Here is a 13173-nt window from a genome sequence, read left to right on the forward strand (position 1 = left end):
AAAAAATAAAATATTACAGTAATAGCACTTTGATTAATAAGTAAAATAGCTAATTTAAGCTTACATTGAATAAGGGTTAGGGTTCATTAAATAAAAACAATATCTCAAAGTTAGTGTTTTAATGCAGTTTACTTTCAGTAAAAAAAGTATGTAAACAGCAGGTTTTAAGTGGGTCTTCCATTTCAAAAACATTTAAGTATACAGTGCTATAGTAATATAGTAATAAAGTACTAAAGTCTAAACTATGAACAGTGCAGTGCATATAACGTGCTTTTGGTTGTGTACCCAAAACTAACTTTTTTTAGTCGTTTGAACGTATCTCTCATATTCGAGGCACCATCATAGGACTGTCCTCTTAAGTTATCCATTGACAAATCAAGACGAGCAAAAAGTCTTTTAAAATAATAAACAGAGTTTGTTACTCAGTGCTGGAGGTCTCGTATAAGCCAATAAATTCTTTGTTGATGATTAAGGAATCATCGACAATAGGAATACAAAACGAAACTGGTTCGTGAATCGAAGAATCACTTGTTTCATCAGCCATAATAGAAAAATGTTCAGTCTACTTGACTGAAGCCAATATCTTCGTCAACACAGACTTTTCTAGTAGATCAATGATCTCGTTTTGAATATCGTGGGACGTCCACTTGTACCCTAAACGCCCTAACCAATCCTAAAAATCAGGTATGTCATTCTTTCGGAGTTACAACAATTGGAAAAAGTTTGAGTTTAAATCCTCGTGCCCTCTAATTGCTAGTCGCTGTCGGCATAGAAATTGCACGATAGTAAAAATTGTCTCAAGAGCTGAACGGTCTTTCTTCATATCACTATCTAACTGTACATTCAATTGCGAGGACACATTTTGGTTCATGATAGAATTTACCTTCTTTATGAGTAAACGTGTTTTCATGAAGATGGAATGTTTCCAAAGCCTTTTTCCAATTAGAAAACGCTTTGAAGGAAACAACTCTAATAGATTTTTAGCACCTGACTCTTTGCAGATTTTGCAAAAAAAAATATCGGTTGTTGCATCATATTCTAGCCATATATATTTGATCAACCAAGACTTCTGAAATGATATTCCCTTATCGGATTGCCCAAGTTTTTGCTATGAACGGTTCTCGCCTGAATATGACGAAGCAATTAATGACACAATAATTGTAGGAGGTTGACTTGCAGTATCATCAACTTCCAAGTGCGCCTTTTTGGTAACAAATTTATCCATTGCTAACTTAATTCACAAGACACTGAGAGCCCAAAGTAAACGAATAAGATATAGTCAAATAAAACAGTCCACTAGACACTAAAGTTGGAACACTAAACTCATTTGTAGCATGCACTGAATGAAAATATCCACACTGAATGACTGGGACAGCAGAGTGGGCGTTTTATACAGCCGCGGCGTCGTAATGTCTCTAAACGTCAAGGCGACGTGAGGCGGAGGGTTCCAGGCGCTTCTGCTCCACTCCTTTTGATGTCGCCGCAGCCACAGGGCTGGCCCGCCGGCGCCAGTTTTTACCCAGAGGTTCGCGCACCAGCACAAATTCTAAGTGTGCCTGCAGCACCGTAACAGTATCATGATTCACACTACTAGTTTTCAGTTAACCTGCTTGCTACGGTAATAATTACTTTCTTAAATCATTAGTGAATGTATTTTAAGATGTACCTATCGTCAAACAAGGAAAATAAAAAATTGCAGCATAATTCTGTGACTTTACAAAGCATAATACAACTAGTAATTTTCTTATATTATTGGGGGGCTCCGCCCCCACAAACGAATTTTTTAAGAAGCTCAGGCCCCATGGAGTCGGCGCCTGTGTATCGTCTCATCCTTCGGACTTGTGGTCGTCTATTTTAAGACCGGTTTGATGGAGTTCCCTAGATTAATCGATCCCGTTCATGCCTCCTCATCCCTGCACGGCTACAGTGACCTACTTCTGTTTGCGCCTGCTTGCTATTTTCAGCCCTTGGGCTCTCTTTACAATTTTTACCTTCCACACCACGTTCATTACCAAACTGATGATTTCCCAAAGGCTGTTGATGTGACCTACAGACCAATTCCTGCTTGTACCAAGATACTGTCAACAGTTCATTCTTCCCTTAGGTCAATTTAACACCACTGAACAAGTGAAACGACGAAAAATAAACAGCTTCTTCCCATATACTTTGTTTTCAAGAATTTTGAAACGTATCATGTAGATAACCAGGTGAATTTTTGTTGATTTTCCTACAACATACGTAATTATATGTTAGACCCACCGAGACAGCCGAATGCGATAAAGCACCTACTTTAGGGACACAGTGAGACTCGCCGCCCCCCCCCCCCCCCCTATCGATTGCGTCCAGCTGATTAACAATATGAGCCTGATGTGCCAATCAGTTCAAATGGTTCAAATGGCTCTGAACACTATAGATAGCTAACACATACCCACGAGAAAAGTCACACCCATTCTAGTCAAGTCGATACGTTATTCTGTCTGGCATTTTTTCGGGAGAAGTAGCAAATATTCTGTTTTCTTGTACAGAGAAGCTTCGATATGTGGCGTTTAAAAACGGACAATTCGGCGAATAGGAAGCAAGTTTACATTCAGCAGCAGAAATATTAAGACTGAAGAACAAGTAAGTAAAAGGCTGCCCGTTTGTCCTAGATCTGTCTATCCTACTTTGCACACGCTGTACAAAATATTTGCTTGTCTATCTGCATCTATTGCTACAGTAGAAAGAAGTTTTTCAACATTGCAGCGTACAAAGACACGGCTGAGGTCGACAGTGAAGGAGGATCGACTTAATGGCTTAGCTCTGTTGAACACTCACCTTGACATAGATTGTCCTACTGACGATGTAATTAACCAATTTGATAGGAAGAAGGGGCATAGAATTCATCATTTAAGGAAGAGAACCACAAATGTAACTTTTTTATATCATAAGATGACATTGTCTTGTATGTGTCTCTGATCTGATTAAATAAAACTTTCTTAAACTTTGCATGTGATGTGATTATGTGTCACTGCGGTAAAAGTAAAGATAGCTCAAGATATCTTTAGTGCCACCTCCTTGAGCTTTTTCTGTATCCGCTACTGGTTGCTAGTGAGAGGCAATTGATATGCAGAAACGGGCCAGATTTGTCTGATATAATGCATTGTTTTATATGCTACAGAACAATGATGAATTAATTATTAGTAATTTTAAATTATTTGTAGTGCTGTAAACAAGATTTTAATACCGGTCGCGAAACAGTTGTCAGAGAAGAAAACGAAGCGGAAAGGGATCTCTGCGGCAGAACGTAATTCTTACAAAGAATGTCGTATCAGTCCTAACATTTTCTTTCAGTGATGGAAAAGACAGATGCGTCGAATGCTGTTTTACATCACACATTTGAGTAATTTGTGAGGTAGAAAATAGTGTTTAATTAAAATCAAAAGTAATGTTGTGAACGTGACATAAAAATTACCACAATCAAAGACTCTGATGCCATGAATACACCCTTTTTCCGACCAGGTCATGGAGACACAGATGAAGTACCACCGTCGTTCTGTTAGGTTTAGTTTTGCCTGTATTAACTACAATGTGTTTGCATCAACTGCAGCACAGTGCAGTACCATGAAGCGCAGGATCAGTAACTAAGGGTTAATTCAGCATCGATAATCACTACGAATGCTGTAGCTCCGATTCGGTTAGAGCTTTCGTATTTGCTGATGAAGTTATAGTGCAAAATGTACTTAGTATTAGCTTCTATTTCACGTCGGCAAGGACATTGTGTGTCTAATCATGGGCAGTCGTTCGAGGGGAGTAAATAACCAACATAGTGTCGCTGGAGGGCTCCAAATTATAATCAAGGTTGAGAATTTAGCTCCTGAATCCATGACATAACCCCAACTGATTTATGTCATATATGACAATGTCAGGTCCTTCAAATCACTGCTACTTTACTTTACTTTAATCTAGAAAACCGTACTACGTTAGAAGTATCTCTCACACGAAACGTATGAAGCACTAGCAGACGTGACTGTTTCACTCTACTCTCATGTTTCTTGTTAATGCGAGTTGACAGGACTATTGCTGTAATACCTTGATGAGGACCAAACTCTCACAGTAGGGAGATTTCCAACTTCGGCACAATATTCCAGACAGTTACCTGGGAGGAAAAGAGGTGAATCAGTCGGCTTTTGTGATTTCGAACAAGACATAACAGTGACAGAGGGAAATCTTCAGTATTGCAGCGCAATAATTCGTGATAAGTTTTGAATTCTTCTTCGGGTAGGTATTTGTTTATAACTCGGCGTCGAGGTCACGTGAAAGAAATCTCCAACTTGGCTGCGTAAGGAAGCGAGAGGATATCAACAGTGCCATCATTCCTGCCATATGCTTGTCGTGAGTTAGGACAGGTAGCGATCTGCGGCAGACCTTCGACGGAGTACAATGTGGTGCAGTCCCAAGTGATTAGGAAAATACTTTGCAGCCTTCAATTTTAAACACGGGTTTCCACAACAAACGATTGCTACATGGTGGCATGTTGACCCAACAACATCGTCAATTACTACAGCAGTAAGCACAGGGTCCTCGATATTTCTACTAGGACCAATGAAAATACGTCGCCGGGGCAGATTAACCACGTTTCGTAATACATGAGGTCGATGGTCATGCCCATATATGTCGTTGTCCTGATGAACATATGTGCGGGACATGCACCAGACCACGGACTCAAGCCCGGGGTGGGCGGTGGGGGGGGGGGGGGGGGGGGGGGGGGAAAGGGTGGCAGTGTTATGCCATAGGGGACATTCACTAGTGCTTTCATGAAACATGTGATAGTAATGGAAGGCACCATGAACGCTGTAGTCTGTGTAGACGTTACTGTGGACCTCCTGCATTCTTTCTTACCTGATGCTCTCCCCGACGACTATGCCATCTGCCAGCGCGGTAATAACAGTTCGTATCTCCGTGACAAAATTTTGTGCAGTGATTTGGTAAGCGTGCTGGTGAAATGTAGAAGTCTGAACCCGATGGAACAAATAAGGGTAATAGTGCTCCATGCCACCTTCAGCCTTAAGTGAGGTCGTCTGAAACACAGACATCGTTTCACAGCCAATAGTTTGCTGGAGGATGAGATGACGTCCCGCTTCCTTCCGTCCAGTATTTACAGGTACCCAAAGCGACGAGTGTACTCCTCTGAGTAGGTCAGGGAGATTATATATAATTATTATGTTTCATCTATAGGTGTAAATTGGACGCATACCGTCGATATGGTAGCTTGTAATGCATTTTAATTTTTGGAGTCTGGTGGGGTGATAAACATGGTGGTCCGATTTCCCACAGTACCTCCTGAAGTCAATAAAGTCGATCAAAAAATCTTTTCAATCTTTAGCTGTATACATTCTCATAAAGGTGTTTCGTCTAAATAGAACGATTGTTTCCAGTTTTATCTTGCGATAGTTTTAAATTTTTAGTGTTTTAGTGCTTCGCACTGAATATACACTGTGATCAAAAGTATCCGGACACCTGGCTGAAAATGATTACAATTTCATGGCGTGCTCCATCGGTAACGCTGGAATTCAATATGGTGTTGGCCCACCCTTAGCCGCGATGAGAGATTCCGTTCTCGCAAGCATACGTTCAATCAGGTACTGCAAAGTTTCTTGAGGAATGGCAGCCGATTCTTCATGAAGTGCTGCACCGAGGAGAGGTATCGATTTCGGTCTGTGAGGCCTGGCACGAAGTCGGCGTTCCGAAACATGTAAAACGTGTTCTATAGGATTGAGATCAGGACTCTGTGCAGGCCAGTCCATTACAGGGATGTTTTTGTCGTGTAACTACTCCACCACAGGTCGTGCATTATGATCAAGTGCTCGATAGTGTTGAAAGATGCAATCGTCATCCCCGAATTGCTTTTCAGCAGTGGGAAGCAAGAAAGTGCTTAAAACATCAATGTAGGCCTGTGCTGTGATAGTGCCACGCAAAGCAACAAGGGGTCCAAGCACCCTCCATGAAAAACAGGATCACGCCACAACACCACCGCCTCCGAATTTTATTGTTGGCACTACACACGTTGGCAGATGACGTTCACCGGGCATTCGCCATACCCACATCCTGCCATCGGATCGCCACATTGTGTACCGTAATTCGTCACTCACACAATGTTTTTATACTGTTCAACGGTCCAATGTTTACGCTCCTTACACCAAGCAGGGCGTCATTTGGAGTTTACCGGAGTGATGTGTGGCTTATGAGCAGCCGCTCGACCATGAAATCAGAGTTTCCTCCCCTCCCGACTATTTGTCATAGTAATTTCAGTGGATGTTAATGCAGTTTGGAATTCCTGTGTGATGGTCTGGATAGATGTCTGCCTATTACACATTACGACCCTCTTCAACTGTCGGTGGTCTCTGTCAGTCAACAGGTGAGGTCGGCCTGTACACTTTTGTGCTGTACGTGTCCCTTCACGTTTACACTTCGGTATCACATCGGTAATAGTGGACCTAGGGATGTTTAGGAGTTTGGAAATCTCGCGTACAGACATATGACACAAGTGACACCCAATCACCTTACCACGTTCGAAGTCCGTGAGTTCTGCGGAGCGTCCTATTCTGTTCTCACAATGTCTGACTACTGAGGTCACTGGTATGGAGTACGTGACAGTATGTGGCAGCACAATGCACCTAATATGGAAAACTTATGTTCGTGGGGATGTCCGGATACTTTTGATCACATAGTGTAACTACTTAGTGTAAGAAGTGTACTCACTTGTTACAATAGTGATTTGTCTCCTACGACGCTCCAAAGTGGAAATTTCTGGCGGTTCGTAGAATTCTTACACTCGCTGTATGCGGGATACACGAGAGCCCAAATGTACTGTGTAACAGGCTGGACGAATATAAAGGGCTCTATATTCGTTACGAATTTTTCTAACCTCGTTGCAGCACCATAAATTCCATTTTTGTAACAAAAATTCCCTCTTGTTATCGTCATTTATTTCATAGCGCAGAAAATGTTCTATCGATCCAATCTTTACTTTCAGCACCTGTTCACGTTTTACGCGGCTTATTCTTCCATTTTGATCTGCCCTAAACGAGACGTGAAAGGGAAAAATTATCTTTACTTTACACATCACAATTAAACGTGTTTCTTAACCATTTAGGTAAAGAAAAAACTGCTGTTTATGGACACGTGATAATGAGTTACCTTAAAAGCGCAGATGTTATCGACGTATTTGCATCACAGATTTCATTACCTTGAATGTGTGAAACGCAGACTTTACGTAGCTTTAAAGTTTTTTTCAGCAAGCGATAAATGTGTCCTGCTTGCTAAAATTTACTATTCGCTTGCTTCACCTTGAACGCACTATGTCGTTCTTTTCCTATTGCCAGGAGGTGCAGTGCAAAGTGAAATTTAACAGGAAGTGTTTGATATTTGCAGATGAAAATTGCTTACACAATAACAGACACCTGCTGCTATCACTTATACATCCATTACTTTTCACTGGTTGGCTAGCTTTCGCTTTTACCTCTAGACGACATCGACATCTGCGCGATGCAATAATTTCAGCAGAACTGCTACCGATTATTGTATTAGAGAAACCATCACGCGAGAAACACGGAACAGAAGAATATATAACGCTAAAACTTAATTCCTGAAGTGTACATGATTCAGCATCTTGCTAACTGAAGGTAAAAATACTTCCAATTCCACACAATAATTACTGCGTAGCACACTGAAATTCAAAATTAACCCACAAAAAACGTCAACTAACAGATTGAATAGAGATACTAACTTTTCCCTCAATCTGACTAATTATAATAAGTAAAATTATATTAAATTTAGAAACATTTATTTACGGTAAAATGTAAATGTACTATTAGCGAATCTGTAACTGATTGTTTTTAAATGTAACTATGGAACTAAATAGTGTCTTACCAACTGTTTCAGTCAAAGTATAGATGTTATGTCAGTTACGCATATTATCCAAGTTGAATGAAAACTAAAACATAAAGTTAGATAAAATCTTAACATAGCCTACTAAGGGGTCTCTGAAAGTCATATAGTGATTTCATTCAGTGAACAACTGGGATGGGAAAATATCCTTTATTGTCTATTAAAACAAATGCCACGAAACATCTTTGGCAGAATTAGTATTTTTTTGACACAGATTCAGCAGAAATAAGAATGTCTTATTCGGTGTCTCAGTAGATACTTTCTAGCCAGTACACTTCGACTAAAGTTCTCACATCACTGTACAGGGACAGTTAAAGGAGACATTATGACGTGACGAATTTAGTTCACGAACATTCTGCTACGTGATTTGCTGTTCAGTATCTAACGATCTCTTCGAGGATGGCACTTGGAATCTTAATTTTCCTTCCTTTCACCTGCTGTCGCTATAAGGACCTCTGAACTGCCCGTGAACCCAATTACGGCGGCTCCTTCTGTGGCCTCCCACCAGAAGAAATGACGGTGCTCATCACACTGCGAACTGTGTGGGAGTCAACACCTCAAGAGAAGAGGTGGTTCCGTAGACGCCCTTTACACCAGCTTCTGAAGTCTGTTCGTGATGGTTCTGAACGGCAGTGTGTCTGAACAGCTTTTCTCAGCCATGCCTAAGGAAACCGTGTAATTTGAATGCTGCGTGTGTATGTTCTCAACTCGATGACAGAGGCGTTAAAGGTAAGGGTGAAACGAGGACAAGAGGGCTGTGACCACCTCCCCATCGTGACGACCTGCCCATACTGTGACAAGTCCCCGGTGAGAATGGACAGAATTGTGCTGAAATCTGGTACCAATGTGACATCATTAACTCATCTTACACATAAGCTTTTGACATTCTGTTTCGTATGTTGATATACTGTTGTTTGAACGGTCACCGAGCATGAGGGTGACATCGCAGAGTGCTACGCTTCAACTTCTGCGTCGCAACGGGAAACAGTTAAAAGGATGCAAGAAGTGTTGTGGAGTGTATATGCCGTCATTTGATGGGGCTGCCGTCTTTGCTTCCATTTTTACAAATGAGCAAGCGAGCACAGTGTACGTGGGGTATTTTGACAGAGAGCCATGTGACAGGTTCTGACTATTCATGAAATCAAATCATATTTTATTACGCTTTTTACCTACTGTAAGAGCCTGTTGTGTGTTAACCTCTACGGTGGGGTGGATAAAATCCGTTCTTCGGTTTTATCAGGATGGCGTTCGGGTCTACCATCTGGACGTCGTCGGTGCCATGGATTGGTGGTGGCAATCGGACGGAGGCGCATGTGCCTGTAGCGATACAGATGGCTTTCAGGAAATTTCATCATTTCCAGAATGAAATTTTCATTCTGAAGCGAAGTGTGCGCAGGAGAAGTTTCGAAGGTAGGAGACGAGGTACTGGCGGAAGTAAAGCTGTGGGGACGGGGCGTGAGTCGTGCTTGGGTAGCTCAGATGGTATAGCACTTGACCGCGAAAGGCAAAAATCCCGAGTTGGGTTGTCTGCATCGGGTACACAGTTTTAATCTGCCAGGATGTTTGAAACTCATCCTTGTTGGCGCAGCCTTGCGACGACCCACGCGTATTCATATCCGTGTACTGGCGGCGCGCGGCCCTGAAGGTTACACACGCTGCTAGGAGTCAGGCGCTGAGGGGCATCGACGACTGACAGCAGGTGCTAGAGCTGCATTCCTGCAGGGCGGAGCGACTTCGACTAGTGTAGGCTTGGAAGTCGGTTGGCACGGCAACCCGATCTCCGGAAACTGGCTTACCACTGGCGGGCCGATGACACGATGACGATGGCAGTCCAACGATCGTGAGGGGGCGGGGCCAGGGGGGGGGGGGGAGGAAGGTGGGGTACAGGTCCAGTACCACAACGTCCATCCGGTTACTGTTGCCGTCTGTAGCCTGCTTGGTGATTCGATCAGTGTCTAGAAATAAATAACTAATGATACGGTGGCTGTTTGTGTGGCTGTCTGACAGTGAAAGCATGCACCACCAGTTGGCGTAATAATGCGTCGACGAATTGTGACGAGCATTTTGCTACACGTTGCCGCAACGTGCTGGGTATTTGGCAGATCAGCTGTGCCCCACTCTTCTGGGACGGTAAGTGGGACACCGTGTTCCCACCTGCCCTGACGTCGCTGCTTCGTCCGTATCGCAAAATTTTAAAATTAGTGCGATGTTAGTTGGACGTTTAACGTAAAATTTTCCGGGGTGTACCCTGCACTGCTGGAGTGAGCATTTAGCATGTTTAGACACTGTTGTTAGCCGTACCATGAGGTCGGGAAGGACATCTGTGGAGAGAGTAGGCTACCGGTAATTACTCCTACCTTTATAGTAGCTTCAGCCAACGGCCTAGACGCAGTGGTAAAACCGGCTTCCGCCAGATCACGGAAGTTGGGCGATGTCGGATTTGGCTATAACTTTGATGGGTGACCGCCCGGCGAGCGCCGTTGGCAAGTAGGGTGCAGCAGCCCTTGTGACGCAAATTGAGCAGGCACTTGGCGGAGAAGTAGCGACTTCGGTCTCGTAAACTGAAAACGGTCGGGAGAGCGGAGTGCTGATCACATGCCCGTCCACATCCGCAATCAGCAAACACCTCTAGGCCGAGGATGACACGGTGTCGGTTGGTACCATTGTGCCTTGTCGAGGCCTGTTCTGACGGATAGTTCAAATAGCTGCAGGGACAACTACCTTGACGATGCAAGTATCCTTGTAAAAGTGGCTAATTTTGCCTTTCACTGTTGGCACTAGATCTGCAATACCTGTCATCCACTAGACATTTCGCATTTTTGTGACTGCCACTGGAAATGATGGAACTGTTTCATTGTTGATAAAATAAAAATTATTCAAAAATTATAATGAGAGCTGTGCTACAGAAGTTGTTATAAAGCGTTTCTTGTCAACATATTAAAGTCCAGATTGGCGGAAGATGACTGCAGTGTGACATCATACACTACCTTGATTTTCTTTCATCTACAAGTCACTTGAGTAACAATTATATTTTCAAGAGTTGAGCTGATATGAGCTGCAAGTTATTCAAATAATTAATTACTAGAGATACTACTGGTAGGGTTTAACTACTTAAAATTGGCGTGTGCTCACTTTGGACTTCGATCTGCGTGGCACTACTTTCTTTTGGAACTGCAGCATCTGCCTATTCAGCAATGGAAACAGAAGAAAATTATGCAGTACTTATGGAATAACAAAAATAATGTAATGTTATCTGTAACAGCCTCAGTTCACCAGCGGAATAATGACCCTGTCGGAGCACAGATAAGGCAAATATTTCCCTTTAAAATACCAACAGGAAACTGGGGAACCAACTGCCTCGGTGCTCATTGCTCCTTTCTCACGAAAAATTCTAGCATGGGATCATATCTGCTCTCTTGTCATCCAGAATCTTCTCAATACTTTTATCCAGTCTCTCTTTGTAGTGAAGTCTTGATACTCAGCATTTTCCAATACTGCCACTGACTGCAAACGTCGCTCACCCGATGTCTCCTTTTCTTCTTACAATATATCCCGCTGATACTGTCTCCTCTCTCAATTACATTATCTCCTCTGGTCTTTCTTTTTCACTGAGACAGTCTCCTGCACACCTTGGCATCTGAGAGTCCTACTTACATTATCCCCTACGCCGACGTGTTTAAATTTTCGTCCTAAACACGCCCTCGCCTATCACCTATAACTACGTGTTCGTCGGTCTCGGACGGTCCAGAACCCCAAAGCCTATGTTGTTCCTCCTGCCAGCGAACTTCACTATTTACAACTATATCCAACTTTAACCTACCCATTTCCCTTGTTAATTTTCTAACCTACCTACCCGATCCTTAGAACGCCAGTGTTCTTTCTCCTGATAACGACGTCCTCCTGAGTAGTCCCCGCCCGGAGATACGAGTAGGAGACTATTTTACCTCCGGAATATTTTACCCAAGAGGACGCCATCATCATTTAACCATACAGTAAATCTGCATGCCCTCGGGAAAAATTACGTCTGTAGTTTCCCCTTGCTTTCAGCCGTTCGCAGTACCAGCACAGCAAGGCCGTTTTAGTTAGTGTTACAAGGCCAGATCAATCAATCATCCAGGCTGTTGCTCCTGCAACTACTGAAAAGGCTGCTGCCCCTCTTCAGGAACCGCACGTTTGTCTGGCCTCTCAACAGATACCCCTCCGTTGTGGTTGCACCTACGGTACGACTATCTGTATTGCTGAGGCACGCAAGAGTTCCCACCAACGGCAAGGTCCATGGTTCTTGGAATGCGGGGGGGGGGGGGGGGGGGGGGGGGGTCACTGTACTAATACAAATTAAATTCAGCTTATGACGAAAACATCACGACGGCAGTCTATCTTAATAAAGCATTAAGTATCTGTAAGACGACTGAGCCTATTTTAACACGAATTAGTAGGATATTACCGACTTTTGACTTCGAAAAGGTCTGTATTTACCACATGTACTGCGTCATTCGCAAGTATTATGAAAATGTGGAAGTTCATATATAAAATAATGTATTCACAACAACAAACAATATGTCAGCAGAAAACAAAACTAGCAGAATTTTGCAGTACCGGTAGGTTTCGCTCTGACTCTAAGAGGTCCTAAAAGTAGCAAGACAAATTTTGCTCGAGTGTTGTCTTACAATTCCCTTATTGAGTTTGTATCTGCCTGCTTGTAGCTCTGCTACAAAAGAATTAAAAATCCGGCTTTTAACGAATTTCGAAAGGCGAACGAAAGCAGCTTGCACCTGGTAGCCAAGCATGTTACCTGAGAACTGGTTTTTTCCTAAAGTGGGTAGACCTCATTTTGAGGTTGAATTGTTGGCAAATGTCAGTGACACGTGTGCCGTTGGTGTAAATGTTTCGTTGAGTTGAATTTGTACCAATGATTTTTCTATAGTTTTTTTCTGTCCCAAATAGAGAGTTGAAGTCTACCATTTGTATTTTCGCGTCACCTTGGTGAATTTTGCACATAGTTTTTTCAAGTGTGTTCCAGAATTTTTCGACGTTTTCGGTGTTTCTCTTATTTTAGATGTTGGTGGGGGCATGTGCATTGATGAGTGTATATTTTTAACTGGGGCTCTGAATGAGCACAGGCATAAGTCGATTGTTGATGGGTGTGATTTCTTTGACAGATTTGATGATAGATCTGTGTTGGAGAAATGACATGTCGAAGATTGGTGCGCATTCGCTACGTTTTGTTGTGTTTTGCTCTTGAATATG

Source organism: Schistocerca serialis, chromosome 6, assembly GCF_023864345.2.
Source record: "Schistocerca serialis cubense isolate TAMUIC-IGC-003099 chromosome 6, iqSchSeri2.2, whole genome shotgun sequence".
Taxonomy (NCBI): domain Eukaryota; kingdom Metazoa; phylum Arthropoda; class Insecta; order Orthoptera; family Acrididae; genus Schistocerca; species Schistocerca serialis.